Source organism: Castor canadensis, chromosome 15 (genome assembly GCF_047511655.1).
Source record: "Castor canadensis chromosome 15, mCasCan1.hap1v2, whole genome shotgun sequence".
Taxonomy (NCBI): domain Eukaryota; kingdom Metazoa; phylum Chordata; class Mammalia; order Rodentia; family Castoridae; genus Castor; species Castor canadensis.
The window spans coordinates 24,548,651-24,574,813 of record NC_133400.1 but is presented as its reverse complement, the minus strand read 5'-3'; positions in this window follow the sequence as shown (position 1 = coordinate 24,574,813).

Here is a 26,163-nt window from a genome sequence, read left to right as displayed (position 1 = left end):
TGAGGACTTTATGGTGCGTGGAATAAGCCACTCACAGGAGGAAAAATGCTGCATGATTCCACTTGCATGAGATACCTAAAGCAGTTAAAGTCTCAGAAACAGCATGGAATGGTGGTGATCAGCATACCTATAGTTAACTATACTTAAAAATGTATTAAGAGAAGGGGGTGGAAAGAGGGTACAGGAGAATGATGGAGGGGGTGGATTCAAGTATGATAGGTTTGATGTATATAAAAACTTTTGTAAATGTTATAATGTACGCCCACCAAACACAGCAATCATTTTTTAAAAAAATGTATTCAGAGGAAATATTGCATGCTAAGTGGTTTAACTATGTACTGTGGTTAAATAACAAATTTTACAGACTCTTTTTTGAAACTGCCAGAAGAGAGGGAGAGAGGAAGACAGGGATGGAAGGAGGAAGGAAGGAAGGAAGGAAGGAAGGACGGAAGGAAGGAAGGAAGGAAGGAAGGAAGGAAGGAAGGGAGGGAGGGAAAGAAAATACAGAAGAAGAAAAACACAGGAAAAGAAGTTAGGTAAGGTGAACAAAGATGTACAAAATGGGAATGGGTTGTCAAAATAGCTAAAAAAAATCTTAAATTTTCTCATGACAAAGGAATGATAGATATTTGAGGTACTAGAAATATGAACTAGCCTGATTTGATCATTATAAAATGAACATTTATTGAAATGTAACATTGTTCAACAAATACATGTAATTATTATTTCTCAACCTAAAAAAAAAAAAACAAAAATCAGAGGAAAAAACTTATTAAAACTTCTTTAAAAATTAAATAAATAAAGAAATGCCACTAAAATGACTTTTCAGGTATGTTAGAGCCTCCTATATGTAACCCCTATCTTCTAAGTAATTTTGTGCATTGGTGAAGACATGAGTGGAATTAAGAGGTAAATTTCCAAAAGTCACAACTTCTATTAGTGGGATCTTGAAGAAGTCATTTAATTATTATGATCTTAGTGCATTAAACTTTTCTTCATATTTCCCCTTCATGGGACTTAAGTACAATTGCTATCTCAGAAAGTTTACTTTAGGGGAGAAAAAGGTGTACTTTGAAAAAAACAGATAAAGTAAAAATACAGTTATTATGCATAAAACACCATTTCTATACAGATGAGTTTTATTTTGTGTCTTCATTATTCAGATTAAGCCATGTGCGGTGGAACACACCTGTAATCCCAGGTGAAGCAGGAGGATAGTGAATTTGAGACCATCTTGAGCTTTACAGTGAGACTACCTCAAGAAAACCAAAGTAATAATAATGATAATAACATTAAAAATATATCTCAAAATTCTTGACATTTCTGCAACAACTTTACCCCTGGTTAGTTTATAAACTGGATAGATACACTGGGCGAATGTACACCATCTTTGAAAATTCTCAATTTTCTTTTTTTTTAAATTTTTTTATTATCCTACTATTATTTTACTGGGGGGTACATTGCCACATTTACAAAAGTTTTTACAGTATTTCATAGTTGAATTCACCCCTCCGTCATTCTCCTTTATCTCTCTTCTCCCCATTCTTGCAATAGTTCCACAAGTCTCATGTTTCCACTTTCATACATGAGTGCACAGTATTTCCACCCCCTTACACCCTTTCCTTACATCCTCTTCCCTCTCACCGGTACCAGTCCCCACACAGGGCCTGTTTTTCTTTCCTGTTCCCCCTTTTTGAAATAACATTTTTGAATGTTTAAGAGCTACACAGGCTGTTTCATTGTGACATGTATCTCAGTTTTCTTACTGTAAAAGTGAACTACTTTCCCCTTCTCTTGCTAATTGTTCTAAGCTTAGAACTTAAACAAACAGACAATATCAACAAGAAAAGTAGTTCTTTTGGTGGCCCTGTAAACTACTGACATCCTTTGGATCACTCAAAAATAAAGAAAGAAATCCTTTTTGAATGTACTCACACATTTAAACTCTACTTTTTGAGAGCACACAGCCCTCAACTGTCATGGGAAACCTGTTCTCTGTGGTTTCTGTCTTTAAACAATTGCTTGGCTTCCTCCACCTTGAATGCCCTCTGTTTTCCAAAGTTGTTTTTTTCTTCACAAACCCAAATGAACTGTTAAACTTCCTGAAGGCTCTCTTTGTTTTACTTCATTGATGAAATTTCTTTGCTGTAATATCTTTCTTGTCATTTATCAGGTTTCACATTAATCATATCACTTGAACACATAACTTGTTTTCCCTACAAGTTACAAAATAATGGAAGCAGAGATGATATGCTTCTCCCCTCCCTGTATGTGTAGCACTGAGTTGTGAACAAAAGTGCTCTTCAGATACCTGGTGAAGAATTGCATACCAAAGACTGTGGCAATACAGAATCCTGTGTACCAGGATGAACATTTTAATATGGATCCAAGCATCAGTCTTACTTTCAAAACTCCAGTTTAATAAATAAGGTGAAATGCATCACTCTACATGGATTAAAATTACTGATAAATGTAATGGGAGAGATAAATGAGGATGTTGTAAAACATATCCTCATGTATTATGAGGATCTTGTGTTATCTGTTACATTTTCTGGAGATCAATTTAGTTATGTTTATGATGCCAGAAAAAAATAAGGTACATAATTTTGTTTTGCTTTTGGAGAACTCTTCGAAATTTCCCAATTGCTCATTGTTTGAGCATCTTAATCCAAAAGTAAACTGAAAAAGTTATAAACAAGATTTCCCTGATACATTATTTATATTAATAAATTGTGATAAATTATTTGTATTGAAAAGTATATGGTCATAAAAACCATAATAATGGTTATTATAAAGCAAAATAAAATATTAGATTATAAGAGAATAAAATTTGTATATGATTAGAATTAAATAAATCAGTTACAAGTATAATAGTGATTTAGAAGATGCAGAAAAAATAGAAACATACATACTTTATTACAATAATGAATTTGGGTGACACTATTTCTTCTTTGTACATATGAATCTTTTCATAAATGCATACATTAAATTAAAAATTGTGTTTCTTGTTTTATGTATTATTTCAAATATATATGAATATATATATATGGAGAGACAGAGACAGAGAAGGAGATAGATAATTCATGGTCATGTTATTCACAAATTTTGGAAAGAGATGACAGAAGTTTGAATCAGAAAATTTTCATATAAATGAAGAAAATAATTGTGCTTCTTATTGACCCAATTACCACTTTTATCAAACTGTTCATAGTTTCTCTTCTGTATTTAAACATTCTTTTCTTATATTTTATGAGCATCAGAAGTGGTTGAAAATTGTATAATTAAACAAGGAAGTGACCAATATTAATGTAAGGTTTCCTTCAAATACAATCATTGTCAATTGATTAACATGGAGATTTTGCTTACTTCCCATAAGTTTTGTCACATACTAGTCGCCTATTTTACTTATTAGGAAAGGAAATACTTCACTATGCTGTATCTCTTTTGTGTTCTGAGACATTCCTCTTGAAGTGTCACCTTCTCCATCACAAAAGGCATTTTCTCTGACACCATCTCTTGTGAAGGTTTATGGTTTCACGTTTAATGGGCAGAGGTAATTCCTGTTCAAGTGAACATTATGCTTCCTTGCATGGAGTCATGACAGTTCAATGCTGCACAATTAAATTGCTTCACTTTCAGGAAGCGTTCAGTTCCTGCCTGCTAACACATATGAAATACTTAATTTCCATATGCAAAACTAGAGTGAAATTACCTATTTTTACATCTAAGAGATCTCAAGTTACCTAACTAACAAAAATCAGCCTTTGCCAATCTATGTCATTTTATTGTTTGTCATATTTTCTTTTCTAGAAAGAAATACCTCAGGTGGGCTAATCTTATAATGAAAAGAAATCTCTTTTATTCTTTTATTTAGTTCACAGTAACAGTTTTCAAAGTTGAAATTCCAAACCACATTGTATGGGTTCTGGAGACAGTTGGCTGCCTTATCACAGGGCAGATGGTGATACCAGGAACACATGTGGGAGGAAGAGATGATGTACCAAACAACAAACCAGAGAAAGATTGGTGCTCCATAATTCCTTCCAAGGACATGCTCCCAAAAACCTACAGACCTTCCACGAGGTTCCACTTCTTAAAAATCTCCCTTCTCAACATGGTCATACTTCAGGACCAAGATCCCAACAAAGGAAATTTGGGGGAATCAAACAATATCCAAGCTTTGGAAAGAGCCTATGAATGTCATTACTGAATTCAGATCGACATTATTAGCTATTCTTAATTTATTGCTTGGAATTTTCAATAACCATCAACAAATTTAAAGAAAAAATTGCTTCTCATTTTGGGATAGTGTAGAAAAATCTGACCATGAGAGAAACAACTTGATCAAAAGGCTATTTACTGAATTTGGAATTACCTTGTGTCTCTAATATGCTCATATCTGAAATGAACATTAGGTTTCTTATTCATGAGTTTTCTATGATGTCTTGATCTCCCTCAGTCATCAGGCAAAACAGCAGAAACTACTTATTTAGGGTGTACAGGTGACCACTACTGCAGAGCTTCCACAAACTCAGCAGCACTTTTAGCATTTTAGGAAGATTTCTTTGCTGTATACAGTGATCCTATGGATTTTAGGTTGTTTAGCAGTAACCTCAGACACCAGTTGCACTCTTTTACTCTGTCTTGACCTGGGCATCAATAGCTCACACCTGTAATCCTAGCAACTCAAGAGGCAGAGATCAGGAGGATCATCGTTCGAAGCTAGCCCAGGCAAATAGTTCATAAGATAATATCTCGAAAATCCCTTCACAAAAAAAGATCTGGTAGAGATGTTCAAGGCGTGGGCTCTGAGTTCAAACCCCAGTACTGAAAAAAAAAAGTGTCTTGAAAGTTTTTCATATGCTTATTATGGGAAAATTTCTCACTAAATTGAGATGCACTGCCTTAGAATAAATTCTGCGTATGTTCTATAACTTACATATTTTAAGTCCATCTTGAAGATACAAACAAAATTGGCTGAAATATATAGAAAACATATAGTATATTATAAATAATATATTTACACTATATAAATTTATTAGCTAAAATATATACATTATATACTTTATAAATAAATATGGCAGATTTTAGCTAATAGATATGTATATCATAAGTCATTCTGACTAAATAATATGTTTTTCATTTTTCTAAGTTTAATTAATATAATTTTGTTAGTCATATCTCCACTGATGGTGACATGACAGCTTCAACAAAAAGTATGGTTGATGATTCTCAACATCTTGTATGATGGTGTAATCTACAATGGGAAGAGTACTGGCATAAAGTCAATAACTAGTCATACTGAAAGCATAAATGACATTTTTGAAATAACAAGAAACTGTTTAGGGGACTCTGGTACATTACAAAGTAGACACAAATTGGCAGAGTCTTCATTGATACTCATATTTCAATCCCTGTGTATTAAATAAAGAAAGACAATCATGCATGTGAGTATGTGTGTATGTTTGTGTGTGCTTTTAAGAGCTAATGTAAGTTTACAAGTGTAAGTCTTATAGATTAGCAATGGTACCAATGGGGAATTTCACAGTTCCATAACTGAATGTGAAACATACAAAGTTATGTTGCAAGCCTGTTAAAAATTATGCACGATTTTAGAGACTATTTTCTAATTAGTGTAATTAAAACTAAATTTTATACTTGAGCAAGGTGATAGATTGTGTCAACTGCTGTTTCTCCATCTTTGTTGAATTTTTTAATTGCCTATTCATAATGTATTCATATTCAGTGAAGTAAAGAGATGTGAGGCATTTGATAATATGAAATATAGTACATCCTAAATTTTTGTAAAGCAGCATTCTGAAAGGTATAAAGCTTATCTGATTATGCTCCAGAATATAATCTTCCATAGTTATATGTAATTTACCTAGTCCAGATGTCTGCCTATTATAAGACTTGGCAAGGTTCCATAATTTACATTCTTATAAAGTATAAGAAAATATTTTTGACAAATCCTTAGCCTACTCCTAAAAAATAAGAATGATAATGTAATTTACAAGATACCTTATTGCTTGAATCAATCACGCTAGCTGAGTTACAGATACTAACCCAATTTAGCTATATTTTTTAATTGCCAACAAGATTACAAAGATATAGAATTCAGGTTCAGGAATATAGACAGAGTAAGGTGTTCAATAGAAACAAGAAATTACATAGGCTTTTCTCCTATTCTTACTATGCTTCTTTTTGTGCAAGAATTTACTTCTCTCCAGCCTGATTCTCTCTGCTATTCAGTCCACAATGAAGAATATCTTAAACAAAGCACCTAGATTTTTGCTGTCCATAGACAGCAGAGTACAAAATGTCATAGCTACAACTAAATTTCTAGTTAGAGAGATAGCTTGGATCAGGAGTGAACACACAAATTATGATTGGGGCTTAGAAGTGGGCAGTTAGCATGCAATATTGCTAAAGACTAACACAAGGGGATGAGAGAAGCTGGTAAGAATGGATGGAGAATTTCCTACAAATATTTCTTCTATACCATGCCACTATGAGAAAAATCTCTGGTTTGATTCAAGCACTAATTTATTTACTTGACTAAATTCTAGCCTTGCTTTGTTTCCACCTTGGTCTTTTCCTGTGCAGGTATATGCTAGGGTGCTAATCTTTGGATTCACTGAATCTTTTCTTTGTCCCCACTCTGCCCACATGATGATCAGTGCTGTCGTGAGTTTATGTGTGGAAAAGTCACCTAATTCATTTTGAATTTTATCTTCTCACAACTGATACCTGTAGTATCAATTCTGTGCTTATTTTTCCAGTTCCATTTTCACTACCACCACTGATACTTCTTCCACTATTGCTCCTACTGACATACCATCATTTAGGATGTTGTCTCTTACCATTAGCTTGCTTACTCTACAGAATATATGAAAAAGAGATCATCAACTTGAATCTCTAGGATATCTATCACTGGTCAAGTCTACAAAATTCGCCACTTTCTATTCTAATCTTTGGCATGTAGGGAGAGATAAGTTTGAAGAAACATAAGCAAAAGCTAACCTGCTTAATTTTAAATTTTCTTCAAACAGAACATCACTGAGATCAAAACACAATGACACAGTTTCCCCTCACTGTGCAACAGGAAGAGAAGAAGGGCTTCCACTCTCTTCTGTATGCTTGGAATTGCTTTCATCCATGCTGCTTCTTGTTGGCTCTGCCTATGTTATAGTTGTAAGGAGAGATGCTGTATTTTGCTTCCTTTATCAGAAAAAGAATTTGTGTCATCTATAATACTGGTGGTAAACTAAGTTCTGTAATTTCCTTGGTGATACTACTTAATCTCAGACTTTCCAGAGTAATCCAGATGAGATAATGTGACAATGGGATGTCAATGATTCCTCAGTATGAAAGTAGAGGCATTTCAAGCAAAGAGTAATATCTAGTTTTAAAACAGCTTTACCAGAAAGGACAAAAAGTTGTATCAGAATATTATAGTGATATGCCTAAGGTCACAAAATTAGCAAAAGTACTATGGCTAGCTTCTTTTTTCCTCCAAATGAAGACAATGTTCATTAACTTAAGCTTAGGAAAGTAATGCTCCTTTTGTAAGTGAAAAATAGAGGAAACATTTTCCTCCATCAATTAGAATTTTGTTGAGTATTTAAATTGTTATGGTGTGTAAATATCAATAGGATGCTAAATTAAACTTGATTTTTTTGTTTCAACTTTCTTTTTATTTTCTCATTATTTAAGAATAATGAGAACCTCCAACTTCTTGAGTTTTAGTACGTAAAAAATGACATCTCTAATCACAAAACAGTTTTCTCATAAGTATCATGTTTATCTTATTTCTTTCTTCATGTTTCAATATATATAAATTTTTATGTATATAGTGATATATAAACACACACACACATATAGTGGGTGTGGAACATCCTGTTCTGAAAAAACGTATACATTCTAGAAAAGTTAAGCCAAGTTAAAGATATATGTATATTTTGTTTCACATAGCATTTTTTGTGATGAAAACACAAAATCAAGTTTATTAGCAGTTTTCAAGTGTGTAGTACACACCAGTCGTTATCATGTATAAGGATTTCTTGAACTGATCCCCTCTATCTAACTAAAAGTTTGTGTCTATGAGTAATGTTTCCCTAACCACTAACTGGCCCTCTTCCAGTCCCAGTAAACATTCTGCACATTGTGAATCACGTGATATGCATTTGTCCTTTTGTGCTGGTTTATTTTACTTAACATAATGCCCTCAGGTTCATCCATCTTGTCACCAATGATATAATTACATCCTTTATTGTGATGAAATAATACTTGATTGTATAGACATACCATATTTTCTTCATCTCTCTTATTCATAGATAGACACTTAGGTTGTTCCATGTCATGTCTGTTTTGGGTAATGCTGAAGTGAATATGGGAGTGCAATACATGTTCGACATACTGATTTCATATTATGTGGATATATGCCCAGCAGGGGAAATGCTTGGTTATACAGTAGTTCTATTTTCAAGTTTCTGAGGAAACTTCATACTGTTTTTCATAATGGCTATGCTAATTTAAATTACTAACATTGTACAAGTGTTCACTCTTCTCCATATCTTAACTAATAATTATTATCACTTGTCTTTTGGATAACCACCATTTAATAGGTTAAGGCGATAACACATGACAATTTCCCTGATGATTAGTGATGTGGAACATTTTAATACACCTGTTGACTTCTTAATACACCTCTGTCTTCTTTAGAGAAAAGTCTAGTCAAGTTCTTTGTCTTTTATTTTCTTTATTGGTTTTTTGAAATACAGTGTCCACTATAGCCCAAGCTGGCCTCAAACTCTTGATCCTCCAGCCTCTACTTCCAAAATGCTGGGATTGGATGAATTTGACACCATTCCTCAGCTTTGCCCGTTTTAAATAAAGTTACAAGATGCCAATTGTATACAAGAAGGAAAGGATTGTCTCTTGAGTAGGGGTAATTATCTTACACTATAATTTTCATACATCATACATAAAAAAACAACTCAAAATGGATTAACCATTTAAACATAGTACTTGAAAAGACAATGCACAGGGAAAGCTCCATGACACAGACAGGGGAATAAATTTTTGAAAATGACCTCAAAAACACAAGAAACAAAAGTAAATGTGGACAAATGGGAAGATGTTACACCAAAAAGCTTCTGTATAGCAAAAGAAATTAGCAGGTTTGGGGGGAGAAAAAAAGAAAGGAAATAGTAGAGTGAAAGGGCAACCTGTGGAATGGGAGAAAATGCTTGCAATCTCTCCATATAATAACAGATTACTATCCAAAATATGCAAAGAACTTAACTCAATAGCAAGGAAATAAATCTGACAACTAACAATTAATATTACATTCAAATATTCCTTTTGAAAGTTGTTACATGTAAAAATCGAAAGAAGATGTAGCCCTCTGTACAAAGGAAATCCAATCTGGTATTTTGTTTCATGAAAATAAAAAGGGCAGTGAAGTTGTTCAGCATATATAAACTAGATCAGTTATCTCCTTCAGTCTTTGTTTTAATTAGCATTACAAAAGAGAAACACTGCATATATTAGGCATAATTTCTAACCTCAGAAAAAAATGTTACCTTAAGCTTCTCCCTGAGCACAAGTTGAATTACTGTTTTAGCTCAAGGGAGGATATATTTAGGCTTGTTTGTAAAGTATAAATTAGAGTAAGTGCTATGGTGTCGTAAGTTGGGTAGATTACCTGAGGCAGCCCTTCTCCTTCTGAATAATTAAGATATCTGATTGAAACATATGCCCAGGTCCGTGTATGCAGCTGTACAAGTGTGAGTGTGTTTGTACACATGTACATGTTTAATAAATCTAAGTTTAAGTTTCAGCTTCCAAACATAAAGCTCTGTTGAGTAAATCTGATATCTCTGTTTTTCTGGTTGTGATAAAAAAAATTAATAATAACAACAAATTCTCTAACCTTGTGAGCCCTAGGAGGGTAATTAGTGCTAATTACAGTTACTTATAAATAGATATATTCCTAGTAGTCAGTATTGTTAGCATAGGCACTCATTTTCATGGAGGAGAGTAAAGGATTTATAGTGCCTGAAGAAAAGCAAAAGAGGGTAATGGTTTCATTTTCATTCTAACATCTGAGGAGCATAGACAAAGTTCTGACAGCTAGAATTACCATTTCTGCTTATATGGATAGCTGTTCTGCAAAAAGCAACATCCGTTGACCAGCCTCTCCTTGTGCCTCGTTTTCTTATTTTCAATGAGATTTCTCAAATCTTTTTCTTTTTAATCACAAATTTAAAAGCATCTGGCAAGTGTGTGCTGTGTGTGTGTGTACACACATTGGTGGTACTGGGGTTTTAACTCAGGGCTTCACACTTGCTAGGCAGATGCTCTAGCACTCTCTACCACTTGAGTTACTATACCAGGCCTTTTTTGTGTTTGTTGGGTATTTTTGAGATAGGGTCTTACAAACTATTTGCCCAGGCTGGCTTCAAACCATGATCTTCCTGATCTCTGCTGCCCAAGTTGGTAAGATTACAGGTATGAGCCGTAAGTATGCTGCAAAACACAGTATTAGTAACCATTAAAAAGGCACCATTTGGAGTTCATGCCCAGGGACAAGTCCGTTCCTGGTTATATTATGACTGCATCAAAAAGAAACAAGAAATCTATAATCCATCAGTTTTTTTTACATCTATTTAATTGTAAATTCCTCTTATTCTGGGAATAGAATTCTAACAACTTCTCTACCCTTAATCCTTGAGTTTTCTCTGAAATTGTGCTTCAAGTTTGTCCAATCTGATTTTTTTACTCTCTTGATGTGAATTACCTCAGAGGGGCTAATGTGAAACTGGTGAGAACAAAGGAACCCAATTGTTGGTTTTATTGTGAAAGTTAAATTTTCTTGGAGTTGCTCATTGGTGAGAGTACAGATGGGCTCCGTTCAACTGGAGGCCTCACGTCAGTGCTATGTCATAAAAATAGTGAAAAGATGGAGAGATATTAACTCCTGCAACACGATTTCAGACTACAGATTCAGTTAGGTCAAAGTCATTTGCCTCAACTTCCTTCTTTTACCCTCTGCTCTCATATGTGACCTCTCCTTAGCATAACCTGTTTTTCATAGCATTGCTGTATTTGTAATAGGCCTATATTCCACATGTGAGAGAAAACATGCTAAGTTAAGGTAAATATAGTTGATGTACTCTCTATACAACAATGAATATAGAATTTTAAACTGGGTGACACAGCCATAATAAAGGGACTAAGGTAGAAAGAAGATAAATAGAAGAGATGAACCAAATTGGCCTATAATACACATATGCGTGGAGGTGTCATAAGGAAACTCCCCATGTAGCCCTCTTAAACAAGAGAAAATGTCAATTCTTTTTCTTTTACAAAATCAGAGATCAGGAGGCAGAACAGGTTCTGCCTGCAAGGCATTGATATCAGTGTGAGGGGGGAGTATGTGTGGAAAGGTGTGGGGTAGTAAATATGGTTCAAATACTGTGTACACGTGTTTGTAAACAGAAAAATGCTACCTGTTGAAACTGTTGTGGGAAGGGGAATAAAGGAGAATGGCAGAGGGGGTGAATTGAAGTATGATATATTTTAAGAACCTTTGTAAATGCCACAGTGTACCCCTATTCAGCACAACAATAAAAAAAAGCCATTTGCCTCTGGGTGTTTTTATTACAGATGCAATTCATATTCTTGTTTCTTTTTTTTTTTCTTGTCTTTTCTCCTTTTTTCCTCCTCATCTCTTCATCCTCCTCATCCTCCTCCTTCTCCTCTTTCTCTTTCTCCCTCCCCTCCCCCCACTTACTCTCTCCCTCCCTCTCTCACTGTCTCTCTCCCTTCCTCCCTAATTTCAGGAGCTCATAATCAATATCTCTTCCTTATACAAATGAAAGGAACTCAACTAAACATTCCTAGTTAATAGATCTCTTCATGAATACTCCACTGTGTATTTCAGGACTCTTCTTTGTGAACAAAAGAATCTTCTCTAGTACACAAGTAGGGAAATATGCAATGAATTTCTTTTGTGTATTACAATCTTTGGGAAAGATTCAGGCACTTGCTATTAGAAGAGTTAGCAATGACAACATTCAGATCACACTTCAGAGTTAACTTTTTGTGGAACTATCACCGTTAAAAAATAACCCCGCACATCTGCAGCAGTCTGCAGACTTCCACTAGTACCATAGACTACAGACCCATGCTGCCTCTGTTGCCACTCTTTCTAAGTCTTCAAATTAATGACCCATGTCAGCATGACTGACAGAACCTAAATCACACATCCACTTTTTAGCTGCAAGGGAAGCTTGGGATTTTAACACTTTGTTTTCTTCTTCACTGGAAGCTGTGCCTGTGAGTTCAAAACATGCAAAATGATTATATGAGCAATCAATGCTCACTGTGGCTATATTGTCTCTAATATAGATAATAGAACTGGATGAGGAGTGAGTTGGCATTTACTCTCCCAATCTTTGTGTTGGTACTGTGCAGTTGATTAAATTCATGAAAGGATTTCATTTCAGGATCCCCCAAGCTGATTTATAAGCCACCATAGGCTGGCTATGCAATTAAAGAGGTTCTCCAGGCCAGAGAGGCAAAGGTCAGCTTTGCCTTGCAGAAGCTCCTATTCAGTACTTTCGTTTCTGACACTGCACACAGATGAGTTTTTCCTTTTAGAAAAATTAAATGCAGAGTAGCAGATGTTGGCATTTTTCTGGTATGACAGCTGAATATAATCAGTTCTGATAATCAAAAAAAAAATTAAAATGTACCACTGACTGTGTTTTGAGGAGTGTATCTTATTTTTCAATATGGGAGGCTGCACAAATGTCAAGCTAGATTTTTTTAGCTTTGTCAACAACCAAGTACAGAAAAGGAGAACACAGACCAAGGGTCCTTATTCTCACCACTCCACCCCACTTTAAATGCATCATGATATGCTGTATGTTTTTGTTTTGTTTTGATTTTACATGTGTTTTTAAATTTTTTGTTATTTTGGAGACAGAGTATTCCTCTATAGGCTAAGCTGGTCTCCAACTAACAATTTTCCTGCTTCAGCCTCCTTAATGCTGGGATTGCAAAATTGCACTACCCTATCCCATTGTGCTGTGAACATTTTGAAATAAGGATTTTACTCTTTTACAGACTTCAGTGCTCTTATCTGTGTTGTTGACAATGATGGTGATAATAATAATCACAATGATGAAAGTGATAAAGTTTATTTATGAAAACAAATATCAGCATGGTGCATATCTATAATCCCAGAACATGGGAGGCTAAGGCAGTAAAATCACAAGTTCAATGCTCTTCTGGACTATGTAGCAAGACCCTGTCTCAAACATACCCACCCCCCAAAAAATAGCAAAAGGAAAAGGAAACAGGGCTGAAGACATAGCTAAGTGGTACAGTACTTGCCCAGCAGGTGCAAGAGCCTGCATTCAATCCCCAGCAACTCAACAAAAGAAAAAAAAAATGTATTGAATATATGCTTTGTGCCAGGCATAGGCAACTATCTCTGGTTATTACATGTGAATGTTGGCTCATGTCTAGAAAGATTTTATCCTATCCCTCAAAATGTTGTTATCCTGAATTGTCCTTATTAGGCTAATATCCTCATTCTCATTTTCGTGTGCTTATTGATGGTGGTGGTGTTAGAGAAGTGATGTTCAAGTACTATACCCAGTCATTGGAGATCTTTTTTTTTTTAAACTGGGGTTTGTTCTCAGAACCTCACCCATGCTAGGTTAGCACAACTCCATCCCAGATAGGGATCCAGATCCAGATAGGATCTTGTGATTTTTTTCTCCAAGACTGACTTCGGTCTTCTATCCTCCTAATTGCTTGCCACATAGCTGAGATTATAGGCATGTAGCCACAATAGAGCTCATTAGTTTAATAGGATCTCACTAACTTCTTGGCCCAGCCTGGCCTCCAGCTATGATCCTCACAATGGCTATATCCCTATTACCTGGAATTGAAGGCACAAGCCAAGAGGCCTGCTTCAGTGGAGACCGTAAATTATTTTGAACAATTTCTACCATCATAGCACCAACCATATTCCTGATTATGTAAGTATCTTTGAGATTTTCCTATTTGTTCCTGCACACATGGTAAACTCATACACTTAACCTCTCCATACATTTTGAAAAAAATCTTTCTCTCTAATCTTCTTTGTCTTCACTAACTACTCACTTATACCCTCAAATCTCAGCTTGCCACAAAGGAGATATGACTTGTCTTTAGGATTAATAAGATCTTCAGATTCCTTTGAAACTGCTCATTTGTTTTCTCTTCCTTTTCTTTTTTACTTAAAATCATTTTCTATCACCTTGTTCATCTCCAGAGCCACAGAGTAGTGTTTCCTTAATAAGCAAAGTTTTAGAAAACCAACAGCATCCAAGTCAATGTGTTTCCTGCTTTCTTCCTGTCTTATTCTTTAGCTTAGTTAGTGGAAAAGGAAGGAGAAAAGGCCAAACATTTTTTTCTCCAATATTGACATCTCAAAATTATTTCCTTGGCATATATAAATAAAGGATCTAAGTCTTAAAGATTAACTAATCTGCTCAAGGTCACATAATTAGTAAGAGACAGAATCTAGATTATTACTATGATGTGATTCCAAAATCTGTATTTTAACTAATATGGTTAAGTGTTTGATTTTAAGTACTTCCTTCTACTAGAAAATAGAATTAGTTAAATGTACTGAATGTACTGTTCTAAAGAACATTGGACTACAGGTGAGATCCTAGCTCAAAAAAGAAGGAGGAAGGAAGAAAAGTAGGAAGGAAGGAAGGAAGGGAGGGAGGGAGGGTGTGAGGAAGGGAGGGAAAGAGAAGGAAACGAAAAGGAAAAGAAAAGAAAAAAATGAGGCTGAGAATCAAATATTTCATCCAAAAGTTAAAGACCTGATGACATGTGGCTTATGAACTCATTGTCTATAGATATATGGTTATAGTCTTGTCTGTAAATATGTAATGTCTTCATGATATATTTAGAATCTTTACAAATATTAAACATTTTGATTTGTGAAAAGATTTTGCATGAGGCTTATAAAATTTGTCAAACTTCATATAGACTACTATTTCCTGCTATACAGGGAAGACATTCTCTTAACAACCTCCTTGATTTCTTCATCTATCCATCCCAGATATAACTCAGGAAAAAAAATAAGAGAGAAGTGGAAAAGGAAAGCAGGAAGAAGAAACATTTTATGAGTACCTTTTTTGAATAACATTTCTGTAATATAAGAATATTCTATAGAAAGGGGTATACTAGAAACCTCACTGGAGAGAGTATTCCCAGAAAAAGAATGAAAACAAATATATGATTTTCAAAGAACATCAGGAGAATAAAGGGGGAAAAATTAAAAATTGTGACACTAGAGAATTCTCAGATACCCTGTTTGCAAATAGGATAGTGGTTTCTTCCATATTTCTTTGCCAGAATGTTCTAAGGAGTGCATAGAAGCGTGGCATATGTAACATATTTACAAGGAGGTTCTAGACATTGTGGAGAAAGTACTTTAGCCAAGACTGTCGAGCCACAGATTATGCTTATATCTTTCCAGTCCTGGATGTTTAGATAGATACAGCTGTGACTTGGCATTTGACTTCCACAGAAAGTTGTTTTCAACCTAGTTACTTTCTTCATTTTGCAATATGTAATTGTTATTTGCATTTCTTTTAGTAAATGTCTCCTTTATCCTCAGCATTTTCAACACACTCAGTTCTTCTGTACCATAGAAGATATGAAGAGAATGCATGCTGATTATACCTGCTTTCCTGAATACTTTGTCCAATGATTATTTATGCTTCTCGTTCTTGGTCCAACCAACAGCTTTTTATGCTTTCTTTTTCTATGTATTCCCTTCTGTAGCTCACAAACTTCTCATCAGAGTCAATTCCTCATGTATTCTTTTTTATTTTTTTTTCTGGTGGTAAGGGGTTTGAATTCAGGAACTCATGCTTGCTAAGTAGGTGCTCTATCACTTGAGTCACTCCTCCAACATCTCATATGTCATTGATTACATCTTTGCAGCTAGGCAAAGCATATCCTGTTTTAGCAGACGTGCTGCCAACCTGACTACACCACTTTCAGAAGGATAGGGGATTCTAATACCTAAAAATGAGACAAGAGGGTTTGTCTTTAATTTTTATCTCAACAGGAATATTGATAATGTTCCTACCTATCAAAGTTACAGTAACTGCCAGCCTCGTGTACAACATGTATATAGATAAATCAGTAGGTCAAACATTTTAGGTACTTTACTTCATTTTATGTACTAATAAACTTCTGAGATAGATGATCGTGTATCAGCTTTTCAGTTGAACAACTTTCTCATAATAAAACAATCAAAATGTAGCCAAATCCTGACTCAACCTTAAGTTTTAACTATTGACCTTATAGTTCAAGGAAAGCTAGTTATTCATATAGGTATTAAAGAAATGGAATTAAAATGATCATAAAAAATGAAAAAAAAAGCACATTTTCTGTTTTATTGAGAGGATAGAAACAAAAAAACATGCCTTTCTTCCTATACTGAAAATACATTCATAAATGTTTGCATTGTTGTCTGTCTTCATTACTTTCTTGAGCATCTGAGTGAAATGGCATTGTGTAACTATAAATTCTGCCTTCTGAAATTTATTTCAATTTGGGATCAAACTATGATAAATAGGCACACTGGCATCAGACATTATTTATTAGTGAACTCTAATGTCATTCATCATGCAACTCACAATAAATGAGTGATATTGTTAATTTGATAACCAAATTTAAGTGACACTGTCTGTGAATTACTTCCTACCAGTTCATTACTCCATTGTATTTGACCTTTCATTACAAAAGAGGAGGTCAATCTTGTCAGTTATTTTCAGTTGTTTGGATTAACATATATAACATTGATTATAAAAATATATGTTAATTTAAAACATAAGAATACTAAAACAAAAATAATATTAGTGGAGAAATTACTGGATGGCCAGTAGTCTTAAAGAAAGAATTATCCTAGTTAAGTCATGTAGGTACACTATGTGTTTCATACCTTAATCATCCTTATATAAAGATAAGGAAATGAAAGCAAATATGAAGAAAACCATGTTCAACCCAAGGTAGAAAAGTACTAAAGATAGTATTATTATTGAACCTGTTTTCTCAATCACCATCATATTGTTTACATCATCAGGATTTCAACCAGTTCTCCTCATTTGTAATGGAGTATACTTTTACCTATGAGAAAAAATCTTCCTGATAACAGCTCCATAAATGGAAAATTCAGTCAGTAACTTATTTATGATGTTTCAGGCAATGAAGGAATAGAAATTGGACAAAACCTCTTACTTATGGAATAGACAGGAAACTTTAAAAAGAGGCATTATTGTCTATTGAACAAGTCCACAAAAGAAAAAGCCTTTCCCACTAATCCAGAAACATCCTACTTGTAGCTCATTACCACACAGAACTTGCAAAAGAAAAGGTACAAATGATAAGACATGGTGGTGACTTTGCCAAAGCTGTGGTTTCCATTTCCTTGGTAGTAGTCCATTTCCTGGAGACTTCAGAATCTCAGATCAAATTTTTATATCTTTTGTAATTTCTTTTCACTACTAGAGTAAGCAATTTCAGCATTCTAATCATTACTGCCTAAGATATTTTTCAGTGTGTTTGAACTCAAGTGCCCAACTTTGGGTATGGCAACAAACAATAGGCTATGAGAAAGGCATAAATTCCCAGCTCATGATAATTTTAATAGGTTATCCATCATCAAAGAATAACTTGATTTATTCAATGCTAATAAGCCAAAGTTTCAAACAGTTATTTAAAGTGAATGAGAGTAATTTGCAAATGAAAAAGGAATATTTTAGATGTTCCAAGCATTTTTGACTAGAAGCATGTTACTAAAATCTTTTCTTTCTCTTTCCACTGTGCCTTCTTTCTATTACATATGTCACTGGTTTACCCTCTAGCTCACCCATTCCATTCCCGTTCAGGAAATGAACTGCACCAGTGACTTTTCTTGGAAGTATAACCAGATGCCCCTGTTGCTCCTGGGCAAGAATGAATTAGCATTTTAAGTACTAGGTAGTGAAAATGTTCAAATATCATCTGTAGTCTCTGATTTGTAGCAACACTACTTAATGGATGCCATAAACTTATGATGAAGAGCAAAATTACAAGGCATATGAACAAACCAGACTGACAAAAGTAGGCGATTTTATCAGCCTGAGGATACCATTGAAGTGAGCATTTTGATATTGCAATTTTTCCAATTCTTGCATATTGTATTGGTTGTAACTCTCAGAAAGAAGCACTTGAGTTTACCTCTCTAAGTTCACTGGAATGTGACAAAATCTACCAGAGTGGTGAATCACTTGTCTACACAAGAAAATGCCTTGACTTTTTCGTAACTCTAGTGCCCAAATCTGATGAAATTATATTGAGTTCACTACCCAACTGATATATTGTTGCATGAACTATGTGTTAAGCTAAGAATCCAAAGTCAGCTACAAGGTTACCCTACAAAAATGTGCAGAAATGTAGAGCAAGTTCAGTTCACTATTGTTCTGTTACATATACACAATATGTATGACTTTCAAATTGTGGGAAAAAGAACAAATTGTTTTTCTCTTCCAGTCTTTTTAGTGTCATATGTATAAGATAACTATTTTGTTAAAACTGTGATTCACTGCACATTTTCCAATCTATCCATTAAGTGGAATACTTGTTTGAAACACACATCTTATATTCTCATATTTTCTCCACACTTTCAAATACTACAGGCAAAGAGAATCATGGGAAATTCTGTAATTACTTTCTTTTATAGTCAAGTGATAAGAATAGTAAGGTTGACTATTTTAAAATGTGTGTTTATCACAATATATGATGTGGCAGTCAAAGTTGTCTGACCCATTTCCCTCTTGCTCCCACAACTAAAGTATTCATATACTATGTTTGCTCTCCACTTTGACTAAAATAGGTTCCTCTTTCTTTGTTCTGCCTCTTCTAGTTTTTATAACCAAGTCTTTGGTTGAAAAATTTATTTTTTTTCAGACTTTTCACAGCATCCTACAGCTAGGAAATACCTAAGTTGCAACATATCTTTTAATATCAATCCTCGCTAGCTTCCTATGCAATCATATCACCTTCATATTTAAAGACGCAATTTTATTACATATGTAAACATATGTAGGATCTACTTTCTATTCATAGTATTTACACGTGTCAAACTTACTGTTTTTAAAAATCACAACTATTGCAGAAATAAATAGAATTTCTTAATTGACAACTGAAAAAAGAATCATTCATTTATATAATTTTTTGTACTAACAGATGAAAGGTGCCATTGAAAGATAACAGAATTTGCAAGCTATGGATTTATGTTTCTCTTTTCCTTATGACCCTTTGATCGACCATTTCACAGGTTGCCCTGCTTTAAGTTTAACCAGAGGAACGATAGGCAAAGTGAGAGATTGAAAATGGTATTTTCTCTTAAAAATCTGAAATGAAAACTAGAGAATACTATCAAATTTGATTTAATTGTAGAAATGTTAATTCCAGCAATGTTTTTAAGTTGATACTTCTTATTGGCATTATATTGCAAATTTGTTTAAGAAAGAAAAAAATTAAATGGTAAAAAAAAGATTAGGTAAAAATTATTATTTATTGGATAAAATTTAACTCCACATTTGTTCTGAGGGGTGTGAGAACTTTAATAATTAAAAATTACTGACAATTGATAAAATTCACCTCAATCAAATATATTACTTTTTGATTAGTATTCCATCAGACCCTCAGAGTTACAAAGAATTTAATTTAAATTTATCTCTTCTACCTGTTTTCCTGCCTCCTTCCATTTTGTGCAAGTTGTACATAATAGAAATGCAGACATGAAAAAATAGTGGCTTAACAATATTTGTTAATACATAATTTATTTCTTTTGGTAGTTTGTGTCACACACAATTTTCTACAATTCAATATAATTCATGAGTACAGAACACATAGAAATCTATGAAATGGATAACTTACAAATGAAAGCATTTGAGGTTCTTCATAGAGGAGTTGGTATTGGAATGCCAAACATAAAGTCTAAATTGAAGAAAAGAGAGATAGAGCATGAGTACACAAAGAACAGAAATAAAAAAAACATTTTGAGAAAATGTTGTACAGTAGCTATGGCAGGGCTACAAAGATGTAGGTTATTTATGTCAGATGGAAGTTTCAGGCAGATCAAATGAGGTTTTGAATACCAGGATGATCAGACAATAATTGCTTAGAACTCAAATAAATGCAGAAGGGTAGTCAAAGTAAGGAATGATCTGATTTAACCTGTGACCTTGGAAATTCAATTGGCATAGACTCACGTGAACAATACCTGAGATAAGGAAACTGTTAGGAATGTAATCCTCTTACCCATATGAGAGGCAATAAATGCCCAAATTGGGGTAATGACAATAAAAACTGAGAGAAAGAGGCAACTTCAAAGGCCATTGTAGGATTATAATTGACAAGATATTGAAAATGATGTGCACTCTTGTCAGAAAAAGAAACTGAAGATGACTCTTAGATTTTGAACTTGTATGGGAGAGTGATAGTACAGATAACAGATCAGAAAATAGCTAAATACTGTTTTATGAAAGATAGGTCAACTCTACTGATGACTTTCTGAACCACTCTGATGAGGATTATATGGTCAAATTAAAGCCCTTTGGAAAAGAATATCATGATGGATTAAATTTGAATTTATAGGCAAAGAAAGAGATAGTATTTGTATGGATATTAGATATTTACCATACTCTGTATGCCACACATGAAAAGGAGAGAAAGAGTAAAAAAGAAAAAAAATCCAAATTTTCTGGTTTATTTGACAAATTTCTAGTGAAATTTGTCTAGTGAACATTCTAAGGATTATTGTCCAGAAATCATTATTTCCTACAATGTTGTTATGTCAAAATAGATTACAGAAACAAAGATGATAAGATCTTAATATACTTATTTGGACACAAAAAGATTGGTTATTGGAACACACAATTGAAAGCTTATTCAATTACAAGAACGTGTGTGTTCTGTAGTAAAGTGAAGTGTATATTCATAAATCCAGCATTTTCCATATTGAGTTTACTTCAACATAAATGAATTATATTTACATTTCATGGACCAATAGAGAGATATGAACATATAGTATAATAGAAATAATAGCTAACACTTGCATATATAAGCATGAACTCTTCGCTGGCAAACATTTTTTTCCTCAGTGCATACTTCCAATCAGTCATAGCTTGGTAGATGAGAAAATTGAGACAGAGAATTAAGTAATATGCACAAGTTTGCACTAATATAAAGTAGCAGAACCAGAATTTGAGTGAAGGTAGAATGACTGCAAAGTCCACATTCTTAGCCCCTATAATACTATACATATGGGAATAATCTTCCTAGAAAGAGAATGTGGATATTCCCAAAGAAACATCACTATGACATCCCTAAGGACTATCAAATGTTAATATAGTGTAAGTAATTGAAATGAGTGATACAGGCTCGTGTCAGAAAGAATAGCTATACCTGAAAGACAGCAATAATGACCCAATCTTGACAATTTTTGCCTATCCTTATGAGATGCCAGAAATCCATACTGGTCTGGAAAATGCCTCTATTTTTCAATATTGAAGACCAAGGAAAAGTAGTTCAAAAATTAAGTGGGTCCAAAATAAACAAACATGAAATGACACATATTTGGACAAGTTTCAGCCACCAACTTGCCCTAGTCATAGAGGTGCTGACTTGAATCAAATGACAACCCTGATAGACACTCAGGCAAGATTAAGACCTGAGTGTGCTACTTTATTATGGACATCAATCATTGAGCAAGATTCTAAAGATGTCGCATCTACCTAGTCATTAAAATTATTTCTTTGACACTGGGGAATTCTCCTTTCATTTTCTCAACCTTTGTGTGGCTTCATTTTTGTAATTTTTAGGTACAAAAGATGTTTGAACTTAGCTTGAGTGTCCTTAAGGTCTTTTCAAGTCTAAAATTCTTTTCTTTTCCCCATACCTTTAATTTCTCTGTTTGTTATTTAAGTGAGATTATAGGAGTGTTTCAGCATTCCTCAAACCCTTCTTTCCTGAATATCAGCCCAGGAGAAGAGTAAAAGAGTCTAAAATTTGAAGCCTTTAGTTTCCAGTTGAAGGATGGTTAGATGTTCCAAAACATTCAGCCATTGAGCCATTGAGCCATTGAGCCATTGAGCCATTGAGGTGGCTGTGATTAAATCATATGATTAAATCATAGCCACCTCAAACTGTAGTGAATTCACAAAAAGTTTGCACTTAGTGAAAACTTGTTTCCCTAATATTGCTTTTGAGAGTTCATCAAAGCCTTTGAACATTTACACCGATCACATGACCTTAGAGAACATTAAGCCCTTTTGGATTCTATAATTATACTGCCATAAAGGCCTTATGCATGAAAAAAATTGTTAAGATTTGATAATGCAATATTGAGAGCAATAATGCAACAAACAATATAAATAAATAAGCATTTGCATTTGTTGGGGTTTAGAAAATACTTGCAGGAGTTATTTATTTTACAGAAGGGAAACTTTGAATCAGCATTAGATTAGAAATCCATTTCTATTTTGTGTGAAAATGCCTACAACATACATTTTTCTGGTGTTTCTTTCAGCATGCTTAGAGCTTTCCAAAAACAAGTCATCTTTATAGGTAAAACATTGAGTTTAGTGTTACCAAAATTTAACATATAAGGAAAAATGTCAGTTGACATAATGAATTTCTGTGCTGGTCAAATCTATTTTAATATCAAAACTAAAAAGCCACTATTATAGTCTGCATCTTAAATGCCCCATAATGTGTTGAAGACATGGTCCCAAATCCATGGTGATGCCATGGAGAGTGATAAATCCTTTAGTGGGTGGAACTTAGTAGGAAAAAGTGTACTGAGAATGTATACTGGAGGGGACCCCTTCTCCTGTCTTACTCTACCTCCTGGTGAACATGAGGTGATCTGTTTCTTCTGCCATGCACTCCCACCATGATGTATTGTCTTGCCACTGGTTCAAAGGCAATGGGGTCAAGAGAGCACAGACTAAAAGCTTTGGAACTGTGAACCAAGTAAACTTTCCCTCCACAGTAAGTAAAATCTGACACACCCGATGAGGCTGGCTTAACTGTTTATGTGAGAATATGGTTTCAATAACAGTTTATCAGTTAAGGAATAGAATTACAGCCAGGCTTTATGGAGCCAAGAACCATAGAGCTAGAGAATGTTCTTCCTGCCTTTCCCTATGCATTAGGCATGATCTAGGCCACCATCTTTTTCACATATGACTCTTCTCTTATTTACAGTTCTCTCACTACTGCATTCACCTTCTCTGTCACATGGTCCAGTGCAGCAGAAGCCCTTTGGCCTATTTCAACATCTTTTTAACAACTTTTGTTCATATGAGTTCTGATACTAGGAATTTTTATAAGGCTCAATTTTAATACTCAAATCAGAGAAACAGATTTTTTCAAGCCAAGCTCCTGAATTTTCTCATATGTAAAATGGTGTGGGTATTGAGGGAGAGGGTTAATGGAAAAGTGATATTCCAGCTTTAATAATTGTTTAGTTTGTGTTTAATAATGCTACTGACCATACTGGTGCCATGAGATAAATCAGAATCTTTATGATTTTCTCATTTTAATTTTATAAATTGTATTCTGTCTCATGATGTTATCTGAATTTTAGTAAGTTATAACAGTAAACGCATGCACATGGATAGACATGTATGAGTGATACACACAAACACACATAACACAGGCATGAATATGTACCTTTTTCATTTTTATTTATTAAAAAAGGCTTCATTTAGTTTCTATTAGAAATCAAATATCCAGTTCAGGAAATGCAATGTTGGAATGATAGTAGTCCAAGTGGGCAGCCTAAAACATTTCCACCGTTCTTTTATAGATCACCATTATATTTACTCAAAATAAGCATAAATTACCCTTAAAAGAGGTGTTTTAAGGGATTAACCACAAAATTAATGCTTCTCTATAAAAGTGTAAATTCCTCATTCAGTCTTCATGAATAGGTGAGGAGAAAGCTCAGAGGCCTGAGGGAGATCAATATCATGCATTTAAGCTCAGCACTTTCCCTTGCTTAGATCTATATTTTAACAAGCCACCTTTCTAGGTCTGCATTTTCCCATTTTAAACATGAAGTGATTAAAAAATATATCTCTGAAGAAATCTCAAGTTCAAAGAGATGTTTGATCCTGAGTTTGGAAATCTTGTCTTCCACCATTTTCAAACATAAAATTCCTTATCTATTTAGGTCTATATATGCTTCACAGACTAGACTGCTAATATTCCCAGAAGAAAATTAGTGACACTTATATACAAATTTATGAATATACAGCATCCTTGATAAAAAAAAAGTCAGAAAAAAGTCATCACAAGAAAAAACTATAGGCTAACTTCATGGGTAAAAGTTGACTTAAAAGTCCTCGGTATGCTGTGAGTGTGGCTCGCGGGGTAAAGCTCTTGCCAACGTGTAAGAGGCCCTGAATTCAATCCCAGTGCTGCAAAACAGCAACAAACAAAGCTTAGTGAAATACTAGCAAATTGAATTTATTGATATAATGAAAAGATTAAGTGATTATACATCAGATCTAAGGTATTCTGCCTGAGCATGCAATATTGGTTTAATATAGACAAATCCATCAATGTGATGCAATATATTGACAGAAGAAAAGATTTTTAAGAAGCTATATGATCATCTCAATTGATTTTGAAAACTCATTCAACAAAGTTCAGCATTCTTTCGTCACTAAAAATTTTCAGAAGTGAAGTTCCTTAACATAATGCATTTATGAAAAGCACACAGCTAATACCATAATTAATGAGATAAAACTGAAATCTGATACAATGCAAAAATGTACTTATGCCATTTGAATTCAACCTAGGAGTGGAAGTATTACCAAAAGAAAGTGGGCAAGAAAAAGAAACAAAAGTACCACATCAAAAAAGAAGAAGTAAAATAATCTCTATTTGTAGATGGCATGATTCTATATTAGATAACAACAAAGACTCCACAAAACACTATGAGGTATAATAATTGAATTCACTAAAATTTCAGAACATAAGCCCAATATTCAAGAGTCAGTAACATCTTTATACACAAATAACGCTCTTTCTGAAAACGAAATCCACAGTGGAGGAGTGGATCGTGCAGTATAGCACATGCTTTACAAGTTTGAAGCCCTAAGTTCAAAACCCAGTTCCATAACTTAAAAAATGAAATCGAGAAAACAATCTCATTTACAATATTGTAAAGTATTTAAATATTCCAGAAATGGGGGCAGGATAAAAAAGCTTGATGGAGGTGGCAAATTCAACTACAGTAAATGTCACAATATACTCTTAATACAACAATAAAATGACAATAAAAAACACTTAAGGATAAATTTTATTAAAGAAATGAAAAGATTTGTATATTGAAATTTAAAACATTGATGAAAAATTTGGAGAAAACAAAAATAAATGAAAGGGTAGCATCTGCTCATGAATTGAAAACATATTCCAATTGTTAAAATGTTGATACTACCCAAAACAATTTACAGGTTTTAAGCAATCACTTTTAAAATCCCAATGACATTATTCACAGAAACAATTTAAAAACTTATAATCTGGCTAAGGCCATACCATCCTGAATGCACAGGATCTTGTCTAATAACTCACAATCTATGTAGACCCATAAAAGACCTCAAATAACAAAGGCAATTCTGAGAATAAAAAACAAAGCTGGAGGACATAGTCTGTAATATTTATTTATTTCTCTAGACCATGTTTGACAGTGTTTGGGTCTTAGAAAGCTAACTTCCAAAGACTTGGCAATTGGTTCACATTGCCCTGTAATTTCAGTTGGGTTTGGCCTATGGTAGGTACCAGCAGGGGACTGGGAAGTGGGAGGAAAAAGAAATACCAGCAACTTTGCAGCTGGGCTGCACTTTTGTTAATGCTCTCCTCTACCTAAAGCCATCCCTCCCGCCAGGCTGCACAATGACCAAAATTTATATGTTACATGTGTGGATATATACGAGAAACAGATTTTTATTAAAAATATAGACATATGGGCATATTATTCAAGGTTCTTGTAGAAAAGTCAGAGTCTTAAAA